The following is a 24903-nucleotide window of genomic DNA, read 5'->3' on the forward strand; positions in this document are numbered from 1 at the left end:
GCTGTTTTGGTGACTATGACCTTATAGTATACTTTGAAATCAGGTAATGCAATGCCTCCAACTTTGTTCTTTTTGCTTAGTCTTTCTTTGCCTATGTAGGCTCTTTTTTGATTCCATATGAATTTTAGGATTTTCTTTTTCTAGTTCTGTGAAGAATGATGGTGGTATTTTGATGGGAATTGTATTGAATTTGTAGATTGCTTTTGGCAGTACGGTCATTTTCACAATGGTGATTCTACCCTTCTATGAGCATGGGATGTGTTTCCATTTGTTTGTGATATCTATGATTTCTTTCAGCAGTGTTTTGTAGTTTTCCTTGTAAAGGCTTTCACATCCTTGTTAAGTACATTCCTAAGTATTTTATTTTTATTTTTGCAGTTATTGTGAAAGGGGTTGAATTGTTGATTTGACTGTCAGCTTGGTCGCTGTTGGTGAATAGCAGAGCTACTAATTACTGTACATTAATTTTGTATCTTGAAACTTTGCTGAATTCATTTACCAGTTCTAGGAGCTTTTTGGATGAGTCTTTAGGGTTTTCTAGGCATACGATTGTATTAGCAAACAGCGGCACTTTGACTTTCTCGTTACTAATTTGGATGCCCTTTATTCCTTTCTCTTGTCTGATTGCTCTGGCTATGACATCCAGTACCATGTTCAATAGAAGTGATGAAAGTGGGCATCCTTGTCTTGTTCCAGTTCTCACAGGGAATGCTTTCAACTTTTCCCCATTCAGTATAACGTTGGCTGTGATTTTGTCATAGATGACTTTCGTTACCTTAAGGTATGTCCTTTCTCTGCCGATTTTGCTGAGGGTCTTAATCACAAAGGGATGCTGGATTTAGTCAAGTGCTTTTTCTGTGTCCATTCAGATAGTCATGAGACTTTTTTTTTTTTTTTTTTTTTTTTTTTTGAGATGGAGTCTGACTCTGTCCCCAGGCTGGAGTGCAGTGGCGCAATCTTGGTTCACTGCAACCTCCGCCTCCCGGGTTCAAGTGATTCTTCTGCCTCAGTCTCCCAAGTAGCTGAGACTACAGGCACGCACCACCACACCCAGCTAATTTTTGTATTTTTAGTAGAGACGGGGTTTCACCATGTTGGCCAGGATGGTCTCAATCTCTTTACCTCGTGATCCACCTGCCTCAGCCTCCCAAAGTGCTGGGATTACAGGCGTGAGCCACCACGCCTGGCCTGATTTTTGTTTTTAATTCTGTTTAGGTAATGTATCACATTTATTCACTTATATATGTTAAACCATCCCTGTGAGCCTCCCCATTGAGAAAGCAAGCAGACTCACAACTTTTTGGCATCTCAGGGATTCTGAGGCAGTGACCTAGTTCCTTCAAAGGGTCCGAGGATTCTCTTGACTTTCCCGGTATGTTCCTGCAGTAGTCCTGGGAGCCAAGGTTCATGATGTGAGTCTCCACATGCTGCTCTGTCTGTCTGAGAGGAAGCTGCAAACTAGTCTTAACTCCTGTCTGCCATTTTCACTCAATCACACAAAGATGTCTTTATAACATAAAGATGCAAGGAGAAACAGCAAGTGCTAATGAAGAAGCTGCAGCAAGTTATCCAGAAGACTTAATTAAGATCATTGATGAAGGTAGTTACACTAAACAAGATTTTTAATGTAGACGAAATAGCCTCCTGTTGGAAGAAGGTACCATCTAAGATTTTCATAGCTATAGTGGAGAAGTCAGTGTTTCAAAGCTTCAAGGGAAAGGCTGACTCTCTTTTTAGGGGTTAATGCTGCTGGTGACTTAATGTTGACGTCAATGCTCACTTACTATTCTGAAAATTCTAGGGCCCTTAAGTATTAGGGTAAATCAACTCTGCCTGTGCTCTATAAATGTAACAACAAAGCCTGGATGGGAGCACATCTGTTTGTAGCATGATTTATTAAATATTTGAAACCCACTGTTGAGACCTACTGCTCAGAAAAAAAGATTCCTTTAAAATGTTACTGCTCATTGACAATTCATCTGGTCACTCAAGAGCTCTGATGGTGATATAAAAGCTGATTAATGCTGTTTTCATGCCTGTTTATGCCTACTAACATAACATCCATTCCACAGTCATGGATCAAAGACTAATTTCAACTTTCAAGGTCTTATTACTTAAGGAATACATATCATAAGGTGACTGCTGTCATAGATAGTGATTTCTCTAATGTAACTGGGCAAACCAAATTGAAAATCTTCTGGAAAGGATTAATCATTCTATTGCCATTAAGAACATTTGGGATTCATGGAAAGAGGTCAAAATGTCAACATTAACAGCAGTTTGGAAGAAGTCGATTTCAATACTCATGGATGGGTTCAAGTCTTCATTGGAGAAAGAAACTGAAGTTGTGGTGGAAATAGCAGGAGAACTAGAAATAAAAGTGAACCCTGAAGATGTGACTGAATTGCTGCAATGTCATGGTCAAAGTTGAATAGATGATTATGTGGTTTGGCTGTCTGCCCCCATCCAAATCTTACCTTGAATTGTAATACTCTCCACATGTCATGGGAGGGACCTAGTGGGAGGTAATTGAATCATGGGGGTAGTTTTCCCCATACTGTTCTTGTGATAGTGAGTGAGTTCTCACAAGATCTGATGGTTTTATAAGGGGGCTCTTCCCTTCACTCTGCCACTCTTCTCCTTTCTGCTGCCTTGTGAAGAAGGTGCTTTGTTTCCCTTTCACCTTCTGTCATGGTTGTGGGTTTCCCAAGGCCTCTCCTGTCATGCTGAACTGTGAGTCAACTAAACCTCTTTCCCTTAGAAATTTCCCAGTCTTGGGAAGTTCTTTATAGCAGTATGAAAATGGACTAATACAGATGAGGAGTTGCTTCTTATGGATGAGTTTAAAAAGTGGTTTCTCCTGGTGGAGATGTTGTGAACATTGTTTAAATGACAACCAAGAATTTAGAATATTACATATACTTAGCTGATAAATCACTAGCAGGGCTTAAGAGAATTGACTCCAGTTTTGAAAGTTCTACTGTGGATAAAATGTTATTGGATAGCATTGCATGCCTCAGAGAAATCTTTACTGAAAGGATGAGTCAATTGATGTGTAAACTCACTGTTTTATTTTAAGAAAATGCCACTGCTATTTCAACCTTCAGCAATTACCACTCTGTTCACTTAACAGCCATCAACATGGAGTCAAGACCCTCTATCAGAGAAAAGATTACAACTTGCTAAAGGCCCAGATGTTTGTTAGCAATTTTTAGCAACAAAGTATTTTTAATTAAGGTATGTTCATTGTTTATTATTATACATAATGCTATTACACACTTAATAGACTATAGTATAGTGTAAATATAACTTTTTATGCACGGGGAAACAAAACAACCCATGTGACTCACTCTATTGTAATATTCACTTTATTGGGGTGGTCTGGGACTGAACCTGCAATGTCTCCAAGGTATGCCTTTGACATTAATATTAATCTTCTATGGGCCAGGCACTTCAACCTCATGGAGTTGACCTTGTCTCCCAATTCGTGCATTTTAGGAGCAATGTCATTTCCTTACTCTGAGATCTCTCTGGTACTACTTTTTGTCATTTCTCTCTGCTTCTTCTTAAACTCAGTCTTTTGAACCAGGAATCAACAACATCAAAACTTCCTAGATTTTACTATATTTTTTTGCTGTGGGAAATTGTCTGACATTCAGTCAAAACACAGGTATTTACTGAGGACCTGCTGGCTGCTGGTCAGCACTGGATGAGAGGTTCTGCAGGATTACACACTAACAGCACATCACAGTTCCTAACATGAATGAGCGTATAAGCTCTTTGGAAAGAAAAGATGATAGAGAACAATAGAAGATGGTCTGTAATGTAATGAATGGATAAAATGTGTCACTGGCTCCAGTACAGGTAGACCCCAGAGATGAAGTTTGAGGCCAGAAGTGTCAAAAGACCATTGCGGGCAAGATCCAGGGTTGGGGTTTAGCATTGTGTGCATAATGGAGGCAAAAAAAAAGGCAGTCGTGTGTGGTTGACCCTGTGGCCAAGGCTGAGAGAGGTGGTTTGTACGATCAAGAGAGGCTGATGGACTATGTGAAGTGTTTATCTTATCTCAATCGCCCAACACCTTATATTGAAGGTGAGGATATCACACAACTAAATTTTGTTTGTGTTTATATAACTTGGCACTTATGTTTTTAATATCAACTTTGTAAAATAAATGTCTTTAAAATTAGACTAATTATCGCCACCCTCCAGTCATCAGCACAGCTTCTGCTGTGGAGATGTGCAAGTCGGGAAATAAACGAAACATCATCATGTCCATATTGCCCACTTTATGATTTTATTAAGTTTAGGTGATAAACTTTGCCTGCTAGAGTAAAACCTATGACATTCGTGTATTTTTAATCTGCCTTTATTTTCCAGAAATAACTTTTTAAACTGCATAATATACAACCGTTACAGAAGAAATTAGAAACAACAGGTAAGTCAATAAAGAATAATCCCCTATCATCTTGGCACCAAGAGATACAAAATGTTCACATTTTATTTTAAAACTGGCAGATTTCTTTTGTGAATACAATACATATAAATTGGTTCTCGTCTGATACATTTCCAATCTATCCAGGAGTGGTGGTTGATTGGATAAACTACTTCAGAGCAGAAGAGTATTTGACGAAGTATTCACAGAGAAGATGAAACACAGTGAAGTGGTAAGATATTTTGAAGATCACTCTTAGTACAAATGGGAAATGAAACCAATTTTTATTTTATGCAATGCAGTGCTTGGGGAAAACATAGATATTTTTCACCATTATAGAAAGCAGATTTTTTTTTCAGTGCAAAACAGACACTTTATAAATGTGTCAAAAGTGTCATGTGTGATAGACTGTTATCATATTTTGTGATAGTAGAGAATTATTAGTAAGGAAAAAAGTAGTGGTGAGGGGGTTAGCCAAGATGGCTGACTAGAGGCAGCTAGGTTGTGCCAATCTAAGAGAAATAGAAGGCGTGAGTAAATACAGCACCTTTAACAGAAGCATCCAGGTACACACATTGGGATTCATCAAGGAAACAATTTGACTCATGGAGAATGGAGAAAAGCAACTGCCCACCCGGCAGTGACATGGAACCAGGGGCGCCTCCCTTGCCTAGGGAAGTGTTGACTGAATGAGGAAGTGACTGCAGAGAACCACTGTTCTACCACAGATCTTTGCAACCCTCAGGTCAGGAGATCTCTTCATGGACCCACTCTACCAGAACCTTCAGTTTGACATGCAGAGCTACATAATGTTTCTGCCAAGTAGCCATTCAGGCACACGTGGAGCCCTGGGAGCCTTAGATATTCAGCTTCCTGGCAAAAAGTAGCTGCAACTCTGGCAAAGTGAGAGGTTAGACCCTTGTACATACCCGTAGGAAAGGGGCTGAATCCAGGGGAGTGAGCAGCAACGGACTGCAGGCCCTGCCTCCATGGCACCTCACAGGGTAAGACCCGCTGGCTTGGGAATCCAGCCAGTCACCACCAACAACAGTTACACCTTCCTGAGATGGAGCTCCGGGTGGGGGGGGGGGCGGGGGGGCGGCACATCTTTGCTGTTTTACAGCCTTAGCAGATGTTGCCTTTGGACTCTAGGGAGTCTGAAGTGACTGGAGGCTGGAGCGGACCCCCAGTCCAGCATAGCAGCTCTACAAAGCGGCAGCCGACTGCTTTTCATGTGGATCCCAAATCCCTTTTCTCTTCACTGGGTAGAATCTCCTGACCAGGACCTCCTGTCACCCACACTGGTGTTTTCTGGCTGACAGCAGTTTCAACCCCTCCCTGAGATGCAGCTTCTGGAGGGAGGGGCAGGCCACCATCTTCACTCATTAGGAGCCTTAGCCATTGTTGCCTTCAGGCATTAGAGAGTCCAAGGTGACCAGGGGCTGTAGTGGACCCCCAGAAAAGCACAGCTATCCTGAGAAAAAGCAGCCAGACTGCTTTTTTACACAGGTCCCTGATCCTATACCTCCTCACTGGGTGGGATCTCCCGACTGGGGTCTCCAACCACTTCCTGCAGGTGTGTTCAGGTCTTTAACAGGTCCGACCTCCCTGGGATGGAGCTCCCAGAGGGAAAGGTGGACCACCATTTTTGCCGTTTTTCAGCCTTCACCATTGATACCTTTAGATACTGGAAAATTCAAGGCAACTGGGGACTGGAGTGGACCACCAGCATACCGCGGCAGCCCTGTGGAAAAGTGGCCAGACTGGCATGTGGGTCCCCAATCTCGTATCTCCTCACTGGGCAGGTCCTCTTGGCTTGGGTCTCCAACTACCCTTTGCTGCGGCTATAGAGCCAATAGCAGCTCTGTAACTCCCTGGGGCAGGTCTCCCCATGGTAGGGGCAGGTTGCCATCATGGCTGTCTTGCAGCCTTTGCCCTTGGTGTCTCCAGGCTCTGGAGAGTCTGCGAGGACCAGGAGCTGGTCCAGACCCCCAGCACAGAACACCAACCCCACGGAAAAGTGGTCAGATTGTTCCCCATACAGGTTGCGATCCTCACTTCTCACTGGGCAGGGCTATCCAACCTCCAGCACAACCACCCTGCCTCCGCCTGATCACTTCAATCAGAGCCAGCTCAGCACTTCTCCTAGGAGGAAATCCCAGAGTCAACCCACAAACCCTCCTCCACTGCGGCTGCCGTGGCACAGTTCCAACAGCCCTCGTGCTTGAGAAGGAACAAGGGGCTTAGTCATTATGCTGGCACTTCCAGCACACCACAGCCACCCTATAGAGAGGAGCCCAGCCCCTCTTCCAGGGGAACACCCACCCCACAGTCTTCACCAGGCAGGGCCCCTGGCTCATGACTGCAGAATAGCCACTCCACCCATGGCTGAACATGCTCACTAGTAATGACCTGAGGAGAGGCTTGTAGAGACATGTTACAGCCCCTTTGTCACTGGTTCTATCCCTGCTGCCCTCTGTCTGAAGAAGAAGCAAAGAGCCTGAGGGCTACATCTGAGTCTACAGCATGCCACAGTCATATGGAGAGGAAACCAGTCTCTCCTCCCAGTGAACCCTTCACCCCCTGCTGCCAAACAAGCAGAGCCCCAAGCTCATGCCAGCACTGCAGCCGCCCCTCCCCACTGGCTGAACACTCCCAGTAAGAGCAGCTCTGTTTCCAGAGATGGAACCCCCAGGGCAACCAAAAGCCTCTCTGCCACTGCTTCTGCAGTGGTATTACCCCTGCCACCTTCAGACTAACAAAGGCAGAGGGAGTGGCGGAGAGGCTTTTGGTTGCCCCTGGAGGCTCCACCTACAAGAAAGATGGAGTGCAGGAAAGGGAACTCCTGGCTGGGGCCCACAGCACAGACCCATCCTAGGCTGATTGCACTCAGCAATTGCTGACTTGTATTTCTCTGGGGTGGAGCCCCTAGGATACAAACAAAAGACCATCAGCTACAACCACTGCTAAGGTTCCTTCCTCTGCTGCCTCTAAATTGGGGAGGAAACATAAACGCTGAGTTCACCCCAGAGCTCTGGTGGACAGCCCAGGAGTGCCAAACCACAATTTACAGCCAGCGCTCAAGTGGAAGAGGGGCCCATGCTTTCATAGCATTGAGAGTACAGAGCAGCATGGCTGCAACTGTGAGGAAATATAGGGGAGCCACACAACTGAGCCAGAGCCTACCAACTGACCACTGTGCCTAAGCGCCACCTACCGGATCACACCCCAAAGCCTCAACACCAAAAATATCTAGGTAACATACTCCCCTGTAAAACCAAAGACAAGAAGTTAGCCACAAATAAAAACCTGCATAAAGTTTCAGCCCTGTGAAAACGTCCAGAAAAGAAGTCTATTGACTATACTCAATCTACATTGCAGTTAAGGAACACCCACATGGAGAGATGAGAAAGAAGTAATATAAGAACTCCCGTAACTCAATGGCCAGAGTGCCATATGTCCTCCAAATGACCACAGTAATTTTCCAACAAGGGTTCTTAACCTGAACCCAGGAGGCAGAGGTTTCAGTAAGCTGAGATCATGCCACTGTACTACAGCCTGGGTGACAGAGTTAGACTCTTTCTCAAAAACTAAAAATAATTTTAAAAAGTAAACATGAGATATGCTAGGTACCAATATGTGCTATAAAGAAGATAAAATAAGGTTAATGCAGTAGACAGTGACTGCCTTAGCTGGTGTGTTTGGCCGAAGACCTTAAGGTGACATAGGAATTCCAACGTGGATGATAAATGGGGCTGGACGAGTTTGGAAGCATGGCAAAGAGTTTGGATTTTGTCCTAGGTGGAGGCTTTTCCACAAGGCAGTGAGACATTCTAACAGACACTTTTGAAAGATTACTCAACTGCTAGATGAAAGATGGACCTAAGGGGTCAAGGGCAGCGGTGTAGGGATAAAAGGCTATTGCAATGGTGTAGGTGAGAGAAGAGGCATCTTGGACTATTATTAGAGCAGTGAAGATGGTGAGAAATGGACACTTTCAGGATATAATATGAGTATTGAACTGGTTAACCTATAATCGATGTAAGAGACGGAAAGAAATAGAGGATGAAGACTAGATTTTTGGCTCATCAACTGAATATCTGAGGATGGCACTTATTTAGGTGTGAAGGTGTATTAGTCCATTTTCACACTGCTATGAAGAACTACCTGAGACTGGGTAACTTATATAGAAAAGAGGTTTAATTGACTCACAGTTCCACATGACTGGGGAAGCCTCAGGAAACTTACAATCATGGCAGAAGGGGAAGCAAGGCATGTCTTACCGTAGTGGAGCAGGAGAGAGAGAGTGAACAGGGAAGCGCCACACTTTTAAATCATCAGATCTCATGAGAACTCACTAACACAATAACAGCAAGGGAAATATTTGCCCCAATGATCCAATCACCTCCCACCAGGCCCCTCTTCTGACACGTGTGGATTACAATTCAAGATGAGATTTGGATGGGGACATAGAGCCAAACCATATCAGAAGGCTCGATAGCAGAATGATTTTAGTGGGTGGATAGGAAGCAAGTGGATAAAGACTTCTGTTTTCGCCATGCTCTTTGAAGTGTCTATTAGATACCAGGTACTTGGTTGTATATAAGAATCATTCTGACTGCTGCAGTTTTTGCTGGATTCCAGTGGGAAGTTGCATCAGATTACAAGATTTATAGAACATTATGGTAATGAGCATCTGTATGATGATGAATGACCTGGGAATCTTGGACTTTTGATAGTGGCTGACATAGCTTGGGATATAAATTAAGACGGATTGATCCTACAAGTCATAGATGTAGATGCTGGTCATTACTTGGCTTGCTTCCACTGAGACAGTTTAATGATACTCAATAGCATATGATGTTGAGAATTATCCTTAGCTTTTTCTTTTTCATAAAAAATTTTAATAACCAGTTTTAAAATCATTTTCCTGGTTAATCTTTCTAAAATGAAACTTTGGAAGAATTATTTTGTCAAAGTTTATTCTGTACCCATGAGTTCAATACTTCAATAATAAACACCACCCAGGAGTTGTGTCTTAGTGCACACAAATACAATGATATAAATTGTAAATGGTTGGTTCTTTCATTAAAGAGGCCAAATACAGCTAAAATATCCTAAGGGGTCACCTTTTTTTCCTTTACTTGTAGATATCAGGCACAATCAGGTACCTAATCACTGGGTATCTAGATTTTAATGAGAATGCCATCTTCCCTAACTTTGACTTACACCCATTGGGAAGGGGAGGGGCTCTGCTTTTGGAGGGCAGAGCAAGGTTGGAGAATGTACAAATAGACTTGGGTAAGTACTTTCAAATCTTAGTACTCATCCTTTGTTCATCTCCTAGATCATTGCCCAAGGAGTGGAAGAAATTGCCAGTCAAGCCAGCCAGGTGGGTTAAGTCTATCCTGGCAGTCCTGGAGACTGCTGCAGACTGACTGCCTGATGTCCATGCCCCTTGGGGTTTTTCCCCTTTCAGAAGGGATTTCTCCCTGATCTCTCCCCACAAACTCTGACTTTGCTTTCTCATTTCCTAAGAGCAACTCAATATGCATTTCCTCATCCAAGCTACCTTCCAGTATTTCCCTACTGATTCTCTCTGTCATGTATATTTTTCATTCTTCTCTTCCTTTCTCTGCTCTACCTTGCCCCTTTGTTGTCAATAAGTAACTGATAAATGTGAATGATTCTTCTAAGGTTTATTGACCAGCGCTTTCCCCCACCCAAGCATTTGTTGGTGACTCACAGGCATTTCATCCCATAGTTGATCAACACCAGTTCCATGACAACCTGCTCTGATAGTCCCCACTCCTTGCCCCTGTTATTTTTCATTTCTTCCTCATTGACTCTCTATAGACTCTTCACTTATATTTTACTTTTCATATTTTATCATTTGAGCCTTGTGTTATTAAGTAAATATCTACCTGCCATTCCAGTTTGTAAAGTTCTTGCCAATTAGAGTCCATGTGCTGTTCATTTTTGCATCCTTCAGCACACCTAGCCAAGTACAGCACTCATAATAGATGTTTAACAAATGTTGGTTGTGAATGAGCTCATGGACCAAGTTAAATTCTAAGTCTTCTAGAAAAACTCAGTTCCAATACTGCAACCCACATTGATCCTATTTTTGTATTCGCCTAGTACTTCATGTCTGCATTAGTCAATTCTTTGTTTTTAACCTAATCATATGTTCTCTTCTATTATCATTTAGCTGTTTCACATTGTGTAAACCTTTTTTCCCTCATTTTATTGTAAACATACAGAGAGCTCATAACCAGCCTCTTCAGGGACTGATGCAGTGTATTTTCCACAGAAATTGTTCAATAAATGTGTGTTGCATGGAAGAATGAATGAATTAATGCATAATTTGAAGAATGAATAAACACACTCCTGTCTTTTTATCTGCTCCTCAGCTTCCTGATCCTGTAGGCATGAATACTTAGTGTCACTTAATTCTTTGCTTTTCCTCCACTTTCCAGATCAAACCAGTCACAATATGTTATTGATTCTTACCTTTCAGTACCTCTTAATCCATTCTGAGTGTAATAAGAAATTTTACCCATCCTCTTTCAAACATAAAGGTAAGCAAAAATCAGTCATAAATTATAAAACTAGCCTGTAGCTACTACCTATATGATAAACACATCTGGCAGAGAGGTTGGTGGATTTCACTCAATGTATTTTAGCCTTTTCTTTTTGATAATTTCTCCTTGTAAAGGAGAACTTCTTATAAAACATTAGAATTTAGATAGAGAATATAGAAATTAAGATAGAGGTCATGGTAATGGCCTGAGGTAACCAGGTGATAGATCTGGGTAGCTTAGGGAATACATGTGTGTGTGTCTGTGTGTGTATGTGTATGTATGTGTGTGTGTGTGTGTGTGTGTGTGTGTGTGTGTTTTGAGACAGAGTCTTGCTCTGCTACCCAGACTGGAGTGTAGTGGGACGATCTCGGCTTACTGCAACCTCTGCCTCCCGGATTCAAGTGATTCTTGTGCCTCAGACTCCCAAGTAGATGAGACTAGAGGTGTGCGCCACCACGCCTGGCTAATTGTTTTTGTATTTTTAGTAGAGATGGGGTTTCGTCATGTTGGCCAGGCTGGTCTCATACTCCTGGCCTTAAGTGATCCACCTGCCTTGGCCTCTCAAAGCGCTGGGATTACAGGCTTGAGCCACCCTGCCAGGCTGCGAATACATCTTTCTTTTTGGTTGGCGCTGGTCCTCTAGTAAGGCAGTAGTTTAATCATTTACATGTCCTCTTCCTACCTCAGCCTTCCCACCACGCTTCCCCACTCAAGGCTCACTCCAGACATTGTTAGAAGAAACTTCCCTTCTATCCATGTGATTTGTGGTAAAGAAAGACTAAAAAGTATCCAAATTGTACTTTATAAAGAATTTCCCATAGTGGAGATTAACATTCGATATATGAAGGTCAAAGGATGAAGATGTGCCATGAAGCCTCATCAGACTCTATTAGTTAATTTCAATCAGCAAGTGACAACTGCACATTTTAAAGCCTAGATCTGTGATGACACCCAGTGGCCAAAATGTCAACCACTGAAATTTAAAAAATATATCCAGTATTTTCATCAGCACATAAATAATATTGCATCCACTTTAAATTTTGATTAAATAACAAAGCATGAAAATGTTCTACATTGAGAATATCATCAATGAAATGTGGACAAACCAACTTTCTTTAGTACTATATTTAGTAGAACTTTCCCAACCAGTTCAGGCAGATAAAAGCACCGGGTTATCAAAGGTGACACATTCCTAAAAAAAAAAAAAAAATGCTTTTAAACTTGGAAAAAGTAATTTGTGTCAGTATACAGCAAAGAACCAAAGACCAAATACAGGAGAGTACAAACAGATTATTAAGACTTCACACATGGCCCTTTAAACAATTAGAAAATCATTAACATGCTTAGCTTGGCAATTCAGATCACATTAATTACTTTAGCCAGTACCCATCCCAAAATGTATAGGATGTTTTGTACATTCTTTCACTTGCTCATTCAAAAATACTTCCTGGTGTCCTGGGTTGAGAAGCAGACTTGGAGAGGGAGATTAATATCCATGACATTTGTGAAGGCAGGCTCTTGGGATCACACTTGTAGACAGAAAATGAAGGAGGAGGATTGTGGGGAGAGAGAGAGGAAATGGTTCCTATACAGCCTCAGTTGACCTCACAGAGAGCTATGAAGCTAGCCTGGACTCTCAGTGTTGTCCATTCTTGGGGTAATGAAGCAGGGCTTTTATCCTCTGACTCCATCCAGTCATTGGATGTGGGCTACTCCCAGAAAGGGAGTAACCTTAGGTGAGGCAGCTCTGAAGAGGCCTGACAGCTGAGGCTTGTCTACTGACAACACTCCCAGCAGCTGGGTGGGGGATAAGACCTCCAGGCTCAAGGGTGATCTCTATGGCCCACCACAGCATCCACCACACTGACGCAAGATGATGCCAACAAAATAAACAGGCTTTTTGATCTTCTGTAACTTAAAGAAAAGCGTTAAGCCAATAAACACTTTGATATATACTTAAGGCTGTGAAGGAAGAGGGGGCTTTAAGACAAGAATGGGCAGGGTTTGGGGGAAGGAGAGGAGGCCTAATGCCTGGCCGTCTGCTGGTTTCATAATCAGGGCAGAGTGGCAGGAAGGATACAAAAGAGAACTATAACGCTTGGACTGGGAACTGTTCACTTTATTCTGCTGGCAGCATGGAGTCACTGAGAGGTTTTACAAAGGGAACGGAAAGTATAATGTAGACAAGTGAAGTGGTAGCGGAGTAGATTGGATTAGAAGGAAATTGAGCATTTTAAAGTCAACACGGGAATCAAGCATTTTATTTTGAAGGTCATCTCCAATTTGGGCCTGTGTTTCTGGTCTCATTTCTCACCGTTACCTTCTAGATCCTTTCGGGCCTATACAGATAATGGCCGCTTCCATTATCTGAACATAAGTGTTAACTCCATTTTTTTTATATTGTCCTTTGACACCAATGAAATTTTCAAGTCTTTAAGATCCAGCTCAAATTTCGCCTCCATTTGAAATGTTTTTTCTGCTTCAAGCCCTTCAAGGGTCTCTCTCTACCCTTATTTTCAGGATAAAGCAAAAATGTCTTACTGTAACTCACAAAAACGAGTAGGATCTGGCCTCTGTTTATTCACCTTGCCAGACTTATATCATCCCATTCCCCTGTGTTTGTTTGCCAAGGTGGGGAACTTGTGCCTTATTTGGCTTTTTAGTAGGTTGGTGCAAAAGTAATTGTGGTTTTTGCCATTAACCACAATTACATTTGCACCAACCTAATAATTTCAGGAAAAATAATCATATCTTTGACATGCTAAATGCTTCATTGTTAAATTGAAAAAAGGTAAACAATCTTCACAAATAAAATTACTTACTTTTGATAACTCTTCTCCTTCAAAGAATCATGGTTTAATGCAGAGTATTGGCAGGGTGCAGTGGCTCATGCCTGTGCTGCCAGCTTTTTGGGAGGCGAAGGCGGATGGATGGCTCAGGAGTTCAAGATCAGCCTGGTAATGTAGTGAGACCTCATCTCTACAAATAAATAAATAAATAATAAAGAGTGTTTCCTTTCTAAGTTCACTGATGTACTAAGAAATTTAAGATTTCTGCACTATAATTTGTAGCCAATCATCCCCGGAGCCTTAAATGCTCATGTTAATGATAAATATGATATGTTTCTTCCATGTGAAATATTTCTTCTAAGTAAAACATTAGTACATTTGCAACTGTAGAATTAGAAGGGACAATTAGAAGGGACAATAAAGATTGTCTATTATAAGCCCCTCAGATTATAACCAAATCAACTGGCTTGGGGGTGTTAAATATGGCTTGAAAAGCATCCCTTAGCTAGTTCGTGACAATGTCGAAGCTAGAAACTAAGTTAATTTATTGCCAATAATAAGAAACATTTAGAGGCCCCACATGAGCCAGGTACTCCTCTGAACATGCTAGGTATATTATCTCATTTAATCTTCACATTCCTATGAGGTGATACTGTTATTATCTTCAATTAGAGCAAGGAAGCTTAGCCACAGAAAGGTTGGCTAAACTTGTCCAAATTGCAAAATGCAGAATCATTATAATAAAAACCCTCAAAAAGATCTTTCTCTTTTCAGCTTCTCAAATTTCCAAACCCAGACATATCAACATATATAATGCATTAAAAATTATACTCCTTCCATTAGAAAGTAGACTCCATCTTCTGACCCCTTGATCTGAGCTGGATGGTCAGAAACTTGACTCACTTTGACCAGTAAAATTGAGGCTGAAGTAACATTGTGTGGCTTCTGGGGAAGTTATCAAAAAGTGTTGCAGCATCCAATCTCACCTTCCAGCGGCTCAGAGACTGCCTAGTTAAGACACTTAAACTAGTTTCCTTAAAGTTGACAGACTGCAAGAAGAGAACAGCCCAGACACCAGTAGATATATGTGAGGGAAACTCACTTGGACTGTTCGTCAATTCCCACTATCAGCTGACCGCAGCCACAGAGTGAGACCACGAAAACAACTCTACTTACCTTAGCCCAAATTGCTGATCCACAGAATTATGAAAAAATAATTGTTTTTTCAAGCAAATATGTTTTGAAGCAATTTGTTATATAGTAATTGATAACTGATAGAGCATGTGATATTGTTGTTTGATCGATTTAGCATGGTATTTCTTTTCCTATCACTTTGTTTTTAACTTTTCTGAGTATATTTAAAGTAGGTTTGTGGTAGCCAGTACACAGTTAAGTCTAGTTTTTTTTTTTTTAATCCAACCTGACAGTCTCTGGTGTTTAGAACATTCATATTTAAAGTGATTATTGATATAGTTGCATTAAAATTTACCATCTTTGTAACTGTTTTTTATTCATTGCATTTGTTCTTTATTTCTTTCTCCTGCTGTTTTTCTGACTTCTCTGGGGTTAATTAAGCATTTTGTATGATTTGATTTTATAGGTTTACTTGGTGTATCATATACTTTTTATTAAAAATTTTTTAATATCCCTAGGGTTTACAATATACATTTTAAAATAAGTCCATCTTCAAATAACATTATATAACTTTATAAGAACATGCTCCCGATTCATTCCTCCCATTCCTTGTAATATTGGTGTCAATCATTTTACTTGTCCATATGCTATAGTCACCCTGTACATTGTTACTATTATTACTTTAAATGGCTATCTTTTAGATCAATTAACAATATTATTTTAATTTCACTTATTCTTTTTCTAATGCTTTTCTTTGTATAGATACAAGTTTTTGACCTATATCATTTTTCTTATCTCTGATGAATATCTTTAATATTTTTGCAGGGCAGGTCTGCTGGCAATGAAATCCCTCAGTTTTCTCTAAAAAAACCTTTATTTTTCACCACTGAAGAAAAATGTTGCTGGATATAGAAATATAGGTTGACAGGGTTTGTTTCAGCATTTCAAAGATTTCACTTCACTCTTCTTGCTTGCATGGTTTCTGAAGCCAAATCTGCTGTAATCTGTATCCTTACTTCTGCTTTTTTGTTTGTTTGTTTTGTTTTTTGTTTTTTGTTTTTCCCCCTTCTGGCTTCCTTCAAGATTTTCTTTGTCTTTGATTTGCTGCAGTTTGAATATGAAATGCCTGGTTGTATAATTTTATTTTTAATCATTTGTTTTGGCCTTCTCTGAGCTTCCTGGATCTGTAGTTTGATGATACTGTTATTATCTTCAATTAGAGCCAGGAAGCTTAACCACAGAAAGGTTGGCTTTGGTGTTTGTCATTAGTTTTGGGAGTTCTTGGCCGTGTATTATTTCAAATAGTTCTTCTGTCCTGTTCTATTTGTTATCCTTCTGATATTCAGTTATACCTTTTGATACTGGCCCACAGTTCTTGCATATTCTATTGTTTTTTAAAATTTGTTTTCCTTCTCTTTTTCAGTTTGGGAGCTTTAAAAATTGACCAATATTCTGGCCAGGCCGGTGGCTCACACCTGTAATCCCAGCACTTTGGGAGGCAGAGGTGGGTGGATCACAAGGTCAGGAGTTCGAGACCAGCCTGACCAAGATGGTGAAACCCTGTCTCTACTAAAAATACAAAAATTAGCCAGGCATGGTGGTGCGTGCCTGTAATCCCGGCTACTTGGGAGGCTGAGGCATGAGAATCACTTGAATCTGGGAGGTGGAGGTTGCAGTGAGCCGAGATGGCACCACTGCATTCCAGTCTGGGTGACAGAGGGAGACTCCATCTCAGAAAAAAAAAATAATAATTGACCAATATTCAAGTTTACCTATTCTTTCCTTAGCGATCTCAAGTCTATTGATAAACCACCAAAAGGCATTCCTCATTTCTGCTACTGTTTCTTTGATTTCTAGCATTTCCTTTTGATTCTTTCTTATAGTTTCTATCTGTATTGACATTATCTATCTGATTTTGCATTTGTGTACTTTTTTCAATCCCTTTATTAATCATACTGTAACTGAGTACCCTCACTTTTCTAAGAGAGAGTTCTTTCTTCTTCTCTCTTTCCTTCTTTTCCTCACTTCCTACTTAGGTCTTTAGAAATGCAGTTATAGCCTTTACCTGCTCTTCACCAGACACTCCTCAAGGGCAAGTTTATTTAGCTATGTTATTAGAAGCTCCAGAGTGAAACTCTTCTACCAGGAGGCTGCCTAAAGAAACAACAGTCCATCTACTACCCAAAGTATTTCCGCTGTGAAACTCTCTCCCACCTGGAGAATTTTCTGCTGCTTTTACAACCTAGTCTTGTCCACAAAGGGACCAGCAGTCACCAGCTTGACCACCCAGTAGATAAGGCACCAAAGCTAGTATGCAGACACCCCACCTGCTCATTGCCTCCTCTGCATGTCATTCATGCCAGCATGCTAGCCCCCCTTTAAAAGCACCCCACTTTCTGCTCCAAAGGTGAAGAGGTACCCATAAAGACAAGATCCTGCTCTTCTTCCCCTAAGCAAGATTTGGAACAAAATGTCACTTTCTTTATACGTTGCTCCTATTAATTGGAGTGACTGGACTTGTGTTTTGGTTACAAAATGTGGAGTGGGGAGTGACTGAACCTGTGTTTTGGTTACAATTTTTGTGGCTCATATGGGGAAGTGCTGCATGCCCTGGGTGAGCTAAGTTTGCCAGCCCAGTTTCACTACTGGGTGAGGTGTGGGGTCACCTGTGAGTGCTAGCTGCTCATGGCTAGCAGACCCCATCATGGGAACATTAGGAAACTTCCCAGAAGCTGCCAAAAATGAATTTGTTTTGGGGGAAGCTCCCTTTTGCCTCATGGCATGACATCTGCTGCCTTTGGTATTTCACTGGTACAAGCAAAATGGCCTCTTAAGACACTGACAAACTTTGAAATTGAGTGAGTAGTTGGAGTGCACCCGAACTGGGTGGCTCTTTTGAGGTATCACTGGGGCCTTGTCCTATTTAAGACTTGGCTCTTTTGGAGTGTCACTGGGGCCCTGCCATATATGTGTGTGTGTGTGTGTGTGTGTGTATTTTTTTTTTTTTTTTTTTTTGAGATGGAGTCTTGCTCAGCTGCACAGGCAGGAGGTCAGTGGTCTGATCTCGGCCCACTGCAATCACCGTCTCCTGGGTTTGAGCAATTCTCTCATCTCAGCCTCCAAAGTAGCTGGGATTACAGGCATCCACCATAATGCCCCACTAATTTTTGTATTTTAGAAGAGACAGGGTTTCACCATGTTGATCAGGCTGGTCTTGAACTCCTGACCTCAGGTGATCTACCTGCCTTGGCCTCCCAAAGTGCTAGGATTACAGGCGTGAGCCACCACGCCTGGCCCAAGGCCCTGCTGTATTTAAGACTTGGCTGCTAGTGATAGCATTTGAGCATTTTATGCATTTGTATTTATTTGAATATGAAGTTCCATAGGAACTTGGCTCAGAGTTAGCTTCCTGTGGAGCCATTTGGAACTGGGGCCGGGGATTCAGGACCTCACCCAGACCCTTGACTGGGGACTCATTTGAAGCACACTGTCTGCATGTGTGAATGAATGACTTTCTGTGTGGGCCCTGTTGCCTTTCTTTACTCTCTACCTCCCATTTCACCCTCCTGACTATATTGGAGAGCTGCCCACCTAGGGTGCTGAGACTCTCCCTGACAGAAGATAAATGAGAATGGTGGGCCTAGTACCCCCACACTGTGTCATGGTTGGAAACTTCCCAAGTTCCCATCTGGTCACTTTACGTTTTTCTTTCCTTCTCCTCCTTTCTTTCTCTCACCCTCCTTGTGAAACCTGGCTCCTATGCCCAGTGTAGACTACACAGGAGCATAGGCCTGGCTCCAGTGACGGCTGTCTTTCCTTCTCTCTTCTTTCCTGTCTGCTTTAAATATGCTGTTACTAAAGTGCTGGTGCTGAGATAGGGCTCATGTGGTCTAACTAGAATGGAAACGTCGGAAACTGTTCTGCAACTGAGGGAAGAAAAGATGAGTCTGTTTTTTTTCTCTCTCTTTTATAAGGAAGGGGACTCTTTTGGAGCCAGGAGCTGTGCAACCTGGGGTTGGGGAGGGGAGATGGCAAAACTCCTTTAGCCGCCCCAGCTGGTGTCTAGTAGGTCATGTGTCCATCCAGTCCACTGTCTCTAGACCCAGTCCAGCACTAGGATGCTACTAGGTGTTGCAGTCCTTGTGACCTTGACTGCCTTTCAAGTTTATTTAGAGCCTCAGAATACTTTAGCTTGTGGTGGCAAGGCTTGCAGGAACTCAAGATCTGACAGTTGGGATTAGTGATTTCCCTCTGGCTAGGGCTGGTTTAAATGCTCCTTCCATGGACAGGCATCAGCTGAATTCGGTCTGATTTTTTTCTTTCTGCTATAACAGGGCAGCACTGAGTTCAATGCCTTACAATTGGAATGCTCTCCCTCCCCCAGGACTCAGAGACACTCTTTGCCCCACACTGCTGCTGCCACGGTGGTTTGGGGCAGGGGGCAAGGGGTGGCATCAGTGATTCAAGAGTGTTTTTTCTACCTCTTCAGTTCCTCTTTCAGTGATACAAAGTTAAACCAGGTACTGTGAGTGCCCACCTGGTGCTAGATGCTTTAAGGTCATAAAATACTTTTATGAGTTATAATAATTATTTGACTTGCCTGTTTTATAGCTATTAGATTCTAGGTAAGGTCTAGGGACATACAGAGTTAGCCAGGTTCCCTACCTAGGCTGGAAGAGTCAGACAGTTGTCTGCAGCTCTGTCCTTGTCCTGGGCTTTACAATCCAATATATGGTTAAAATTACTTACTTACCAGGTTTTTCACCAAAAATAAAAGTTGCTGAGAGTTAACATTGTAATATGTAATTGAGACTACTGGAGAAACAGTTTCACATACAAGATATATAAGGAAAGTAGAATGTGATTTTGGTAAAAGGTTATAAGAAGGCATATAACTATGATATGGTTTTTGTTAAAGGGAATGTAATTTTGTCTAATTCAGAGGTTTTTTAAGGATTGGCCTAAGCTAAAAGAACAATAGAACAAAACTGAAAGTTTAAACAAATTGTGAAAGATTTGTGAGAGATTAATCTTGTAAAAGAAGTTCCATGGGTGTGAGAAAGCTGGCTAAAATTTGAAAGGGATTATTTAGTTTTTCCACAAATCAAACATTAAAAGCACACTGATGCAGGATGAGAATCTGGCCCCATGTGTCTGAATAACAAGGTTTTCTTAGAAAGCTGATCTGCTCTTTAACACAACATTGTAAAGGATTATAAAAAATTTATGGAAATTTTACCTTGTGGTCATATTAATTAAGATTGGATAGATTTGTTTATAAGGTTTTATTGAGAATTGGGTTTAACATTAATAGTACACTAATGCAAAGGTGAAATTTCGCTTTCTCTTTTGAACAGATTTTTGTGTAATATTAAAAAATAATAAAAAATAATTTGTTTGCCTTTTGAATAAATGACAGAAAACAGAAGGGAAAGAAAAGAGACAGATTCAGTTGGCCTCACACTGTCTTTATTGGGTTTTGTTTGAAAAGCTGTCTATCCTCCATCAACAAGTAAAAATTTTTCCCTTTTACTTATAGTGACCTGAGATTTTATTTTGTAATACCAAGTGTTTAAACCTTTGATATCTGACAAACTTTCCAAAGTGAAATTCTAAATTAAGTTCTTTTTTTTTTTAACCTGGTTAAACTTTTCAGATATTAGGTCCCCTAAAGTCTAAAAGAGACATATCTGGCTTATTTGGCATATAAAAACCATACAGGAAACATTGTCAAATATAAAATGATGTTTACATTTCTTTGAGTTATATTTATGTAAATACGTTCTGAGCATGTGTTCCAAAATTGTATGATTCCTATAATTCTGATATGTCTTAGCATATGTTGTCAGTAATAATTACGATTATTATCCTAAATCACTATGTGCCACATAGCCAGATTTCCTCATTGATTGTGTCTTTGTGGCTATTCTGAGACTTTTGTCATCCATAATTGTTATTTTACTCCGATTCTTTTCAAAGGTGGTTTTATAACCAGCTATAGGACTCTGACAGGTGCTCTTGAAGACAGGTTTCTGATAACTGGAGATTTTGACTTAGAATAAAGAAAAAAACTTCCAAAACTCCCATAAAAAGCTAATGCATTTATGAATATCAAACAGAACAGGAGTAAATTACATGGACTGAACTAAAGGAAGACTGAAACAATCTTTATGACACTTTGTTTGAAACACTGCTAATTCTTTGATTTTTCAGAGTCCGAAAAACCTTTTTCCTTTTGAGCTAGTTACAGCTTTTAATAGTTGAGTAAAGTATATTCCTGTGAGCAAAATTTGGAGAATTTTTCTTTCTTTTTACCTGATTTCTCCAGAATTTGAAAACTATTTGTAAGTAAACTTAATTTATGGCAGTATAGTTATCTGCATACGTTCAAGAAGAATCTGTTTTCTTCTGTGAAAGGACACCATTGAAGACATTGGTTATTTTACCAAGGCTTTGACTGAAATGGCATACTTCCAGGTATAAATAGACTGCTTTAAGGAATCAGAGTTGACTTATAGAGAATTGGGTTTAACATTAATAGTACACTAATGCAAAGGTGAAATTTCGCTTTCTCTTTTGAACAGATTTTTGTGTAATATTAAAAAATAATAAAAAATAATTTGTTTGCCTTTTGAATAAATGACAGAAAACAGAAGGGAAAGAAAAGAGACAGATTCAGTTGGCCTCACACTGTCTTTATTGGGTTTTGTTTGAAAAGCTGTCTTGGAAAAAACTGGCCTCATACCTTGTTCATGAAATCCCTGTATAGAATTTCCTGACCTGTAGTAAGTAAAGAATGTCACTTTCTGATAGGCCCAAGAGCTCCAAATTATCTTGAGACCTCAAGAAGAGGAATTCACCTAATTCATACAGGTATTTACAACTACAGATAAGTCTGTGGCTGTGCTCAAGGTTTTAAAAGGTCAATTTAAGATTTCTTATAAGTAAAAATTTCAGCAAAGCCAATTTTAAAAGGAGCCAATTGGACAAATAATTATTCTTGCTGCACTTTTTGCAAATAATCAGGACAAACATAATAAGATTAAAACTTATTTTGCAAATAAATTTGTCCTATTATGATTTGTCTTTAGAAATAACAGGAACTGGAGAGATAAAAAATTATATTTCAGAAAAAACTATAGTATACCTGTTGTTTGATTCTAGTTTTGTCCTTTGTTTTTGAGTTTTTATTATTTTCTGCAATTTGGACTAAATCCTGAATTCTTTCTGGGTTACAAGTCCCTAAACAAATGCTTTCAAATTCTTTTTGCATTTTTTTCTTTTCTTTTTTTTTTTTTTTTTTAAGACAAACTTTCACTTTGTTACCCAGGCTGAAGTGCAGTGGCATGATCTTGGCTCACTGCAAACTCCACCTCCCGGGTTCAAGCAATTCTCCTACCTCAACCTCCCGAGTAGCTGGAACAACAAGCGAGCACCAACACACCTAGCTAACTTTTGTATTTGTAGTAGAGATGGAGTTTCACCATGTTAGCCAGGCTGGTCTTGAACTCCTGAACTCAAGTGACCCACCCGCCTCAGCCTCCCAAATTGCTGGAATTACAGGTGTAAGACTGTGCCTGGCCTTCCTGCATTTTTCTGATTTGGATTTGATGAAATCACTACTACCTTATTCCTCATAATACAGGAGAGAAAAATGTGTCAGGCTGCTACCGCCCTCCTCTGTAATTAAAGATGCTTTGAGTCTAACATCTGGATAAATTGTGCCCAACATTAACCTTTGTTTTTCTTCTGTTTCTATAGAAATGGCTCTTATTGAAAATCTGTTTGCCTTCATCACATACAGAGGACTAGCCCATCTGCAGTGCCACCTCCTAGATGAGACACAGCTAGGTAACTAAAATGATTCATTCTCAGAAACTAGATAGGATTTATGACCACCTTCGTGAATATTCACAGTTCTTCCTATAATCCGTTAAACATATATTTAACCAACCTGTTATCATATCTGGTTATAATTGGCAGTGGGGAGCCTGCATGACAATTAAGACTAAATGCTACATGTAGATCCGAGATAATTCAGGAAATGTCTTGATAGCCTGCAAGACACAAACCAACAAATCAAAGCTATTTCTAACCCCACATACTGCTAGATCAATAGTTAGCATTCAGTTTCAGGTCAGGATTGTCCTGGTGATGGAAGCTACTTATCAGTTTAGCCCTGGCTGCAAGACTAGTCATATTCTCTGCTTTGGATTTTACTACTGTTGCACCCTGTGTAGGGAAATGCAAGACAGGATTTTCCGTAGACTTTCCAGACTTCATACTATAATGTTCCAACCAATATCATCTATAAATTCGGGTACTCATGAATATTTTCAGTTCCAAATAGATCAGTTCCATTCTGATGCACAATGACTTTGCCCCTTTCAGCAGGAAGCAGCCAGAATGAATACGGCACCTAAATCCCATAGAATTGAAATGGAACTTGGCAGTGGAGAATCGTAACCCAATACTCCCATCTCCCCCCCCACCTTTTTTTTTTTTTTTTTTTTTTTTTGAGATGGAGCCTAGCTCTGTCGCCCAGGCTGGAGCACAATGGCACGATCTCGGCTCACTGCAACCTCTGCCTCCCAGGTTCAAGTGATTCTCCCGCCTCAGCCTCCTGGGTAGCTGGGATTACAAGCGCCCACCACCACGCCCGGTTAATTTCTGTGTTTTTAGTAGAGACGGGGTTTCACTGTGTTGGTGAGGCTGGTCTCAAATTCCCGACCTCGTGATCTGCCCACCTCGGCCTCCCAAAGTGCTGGGATTACAGGCATGAGCCACCACGCCTGGCTATACTCCCATTTTTCTAAGAGATAATTTATTTTCTCACTCTCTTCTCTTTCTTCCATTTCCCCACTTCTCTAGTTAGCTCTTTAAAAATGGAATTATAGTCTTGACACCGACTTCACCAGATAATCCCTACAGGGCCCGTTCATTTCACCATGTGCTTAGAAGCTCCAGAGCAGAACTCGCCACCAGGAGGCTGTCTGGAAAAACAGTCCAGCTACAATCCAAAGTGTGCTGCTGCAAAACTCTCTCTCACCCGGAGAATGTTCAAATGCTCTTACAACCTAGATCTGCCCATGAAGGGGCCAGCAGTCACCTGCTAAACTGCCCAGGGGTAAATAAGCCACTGCAGTTGATACACACCTGCTCATCTTCTCCTCTGGATGCCATTCATGCCAGCATGCCAGGCCCTCTTTGAAAGCACTTGCTTTCTGCTCCAAAAGCAAAGCAGTACTCTTAAAGACAAGAGCCTGTACTTCTTCCCCTAAGCAAGTTTTGGAATAAAAAGTCACTTTCTTTATGCCAGACCTTGCTTTTGTTAATTGATTGGATTCTGCACGTGGCAAGTGACTGAACCTGTGTTCTGGTTACCATAGCATTTTAAATTGCCTGCCTGATAGTACCAGTGTGTGTCATATCTGAGCCTGAACCTGAAGACTGTTTTATCTCTTCAGACTCTGCTTTTTCTTGTTTTTGATATATCTTACAATTTCTGTTGTTATTGTTGTTGAAAACCAGATATACTGCATAAGGTAGTAGGTACCAAGACAAGTCTTTAGTGTGAAGCGTTATATTAATCTTGCTTGGAGTTAAAATGCAATTTAATCTTTCTTATAGCCATAGATACCAGAGATTTCAAATGCTTTCAGTGTCCTTGTTTTTGGCTTTGGGACTTCCTTTTGTATTTTTCCTTAGAGAAAATCTGTATCTTGCAGCTTCTTTTGGCTGAAATTCACTTTTATTATATTGGAGACTTATTGGTGTAGTGTATGGTGTGAAGAGAGGAAGGATTCTAAAATCATCTGTGTCTTGGTCTTTTAATGGGCTTGTATCTTGGGAGATGACCTTCACGAGTGTTTCAATTTCTCCTCCAGGGGGATAGTTTTTCCCATTGCTCCCCCTTTTCCCTGGCTGTGGCATTCTCAATCAACTTCCTTGCTGCCTTCTC

General features: G+C 40.9%; 2 long non-coding RNA genes across 2 annotated transcripts in view; one reads left to right on the forward strand and one right to left on the reverse strand.

Annotated features, from left to right (window-relative positions):
* Positions 1–4439, forward strand: part of LOC139356840 (uncharacterized) — a 72119-nt gene extending 67680 nt beyond the window's left edge. The window contains exons 3-4 of the long non-coding RNA XR_011609292.1: positions 3134–3237; positions 4381–4439. This is a non-coding gene — a long non-coding RNA (uncharacterized lncRNA). The remainder of the gene's footprint in view (positions 1–3133; positions 3238–4380) is intronic.
* On the reverse strand, positions 4289–23423 carry LOC139356839 (uncharacterized). The gene is made up of 3 exons (XR_011609291.1): positions 22897–23423; positions 13842–13998; positions 4289–12211 (listed from the first exon to the last, which is right to left on the reverse strand). It is a non-coding gene; the product is annotated as an uncharacterized lncRNA (long non-coding RNA).
* Positions 23424–24903: the final 1480 nt, after the last annotated feature.

The sequence above is a fragment of the Macaca nemestrina genome, chromosome 10, assembly GCF_043159975.1.
Source record: "Macaca nemestrina isolate mMacNem1 chromosome 10, mMacNem.hap1, whole genome shotgun sequence".
In the NCBI taxonomy this organism is placed as follows: domain Eukaryota; kingdom Metazoa; phylum Chordata; class Mammalia; order Primates; family Cercopithecidae; genus Macaca; species Macaca nemestrina.